Source organism: Nestor notabilis, unplaced genomic scaffold (assembly GCF_000696875.1).
Source record: "Nestor notabilis isolate BGI_N333 unplaced genomic scaffold, ASM69687v1 scaffold18212, whole genome shotgun sequence".
Taxonomy (NCBI): domain Eukaryota; kingdom Metazoa; phylum Chordata; class Aves; order Psittaciformes; family Psittacidae; genus Nestor; species Nestor notabilis.
This window is the reverse complement of record NW_009919922.1, coordinates 9,488-11,099: the sequence shown is the minus strand read 5'-3', so window position 1 is coordinate 11,099 and position 1,612 is coordinate 9,488.

The following is a 1,612-nucleotide window of genomic DNA, read 5'->3' as shown; positions in this document are numbered from 1 at the left end:
TGCTGACCTGTTTTTATTCTTTTTCCCAACAAATTTTTCCTATTCTGCTTTTCATAGTTCTATGAAATTTTAGCTACATATGACTTTGTTGATAGGTCTCAGCTGTTTATTAAAAAATACGTGTTTTTTCCCCCACAGATACGATTTTTTGTATTCTGTGTTGAAGGTATTGCCCCAGATACTGTATTTACCTGGGCCTTTTGCCTGGAATCTGCATCCTTTCTTAACCTATCTATAGGAGCTCTAATGTATCTATAGTAGGATGCGAAACCACCAGTGTGTTAGTTTTTCTCTCCCTGTCTCCTAGATCATGTAATGTAGAATAGCCTGGGCCATGTCCTGGAAGGACTATGTTTTCTAGTGGATATATCAGTTTCTGGATTTAATTGGACTTGGCTTCATCACACTTTGTGCAATAAAGAGGGACAGCTAGAGATAGCTCATATTGAACATGTTCTGTATCAGAAAAGTTATACATTAAAAAGTTATATATTCTGTATAAAAAAAGTCAGTTATTTATTCTGTCTTACGCCAGGCAAAGGTGTTTCACAGTATTTTCCTTTTCTAGTCAATCTTTCCTAATCATCTGACCTATCACTGCCTTCAGTTTCCCAGCTGTGCAAACCTACTGTTATGATCAGGGACAATCAGCGGAGGAGATAGGAACTGCTTCTGATGCACATGCAGTGTATGTAGCAATAATGTCTGTTTGTCTGGTTTAGCCCTTTAAGGTGTTGCTACAAATCAAACATTAAAATAAAATAAAAAATAAAATAGCTTCATGTCATTTTCAGGGGGGCCTGTGTAGCTGAATGCTCTTACAGCGTGATCTTTAACTCTGAAAAGCATATATAGAAAAATCTATACTCATTATTTAGCTGTGAAGTCAATGGTGAGTGCCAGGAAGACCAGAGCCACAAAATAGAACAGCGAATAAAAGTGTTCACTGAAAACTGGCAACCAAATCTGAACCACAGACTTAGAAGAGACTTTTCTTTATGCATAAAGCATACCCCTTAATTAAAGCTTAACATGCTCTGCCAAAGCATTCATGTGAACACATGCAGAAAGTACAACGGAGATTTCCACTGCCTGATGTGGCATTGCCTTGAGCGGTGGAAAAGAAGTGGGTTTTTATAACAATTGAAGTGTGACCCAAAATTTTCATGAATGACCATCTCAATGGGTTGAGACACTCTGAAATTACAGGAACATTTGTCTGGGGGGGGAAAGAAAAATATCTATCCAAACTAACAGGAAAACAACTTGATTTTTGGAAAAATACGCAGGAAGTAACAAGGGCACAGTGCCGCCGTACCAGCACTCTGCAGAGCAGAAGAAACACATTCAATTAACTCAGCACCCAACACCCTTCCCCCAGACCCATGAAAAATGGCTTCTGATTGTTGTAATAAATAATCATGGGGGATTTGCTACATATGAGAAGCATACTGAGCTTGAACAGTGGTATGCTCTTTATCCCACTGTGAACTGCAATATCTGGACGTCTGGCACAGCTGCTGACCCTGGGTATACTCACAGTTTGGTAACAGGAACCACAGATATAATACCTCTGACAACTGTCAATTTGCTAGACTGTGTTTCTGCCTCA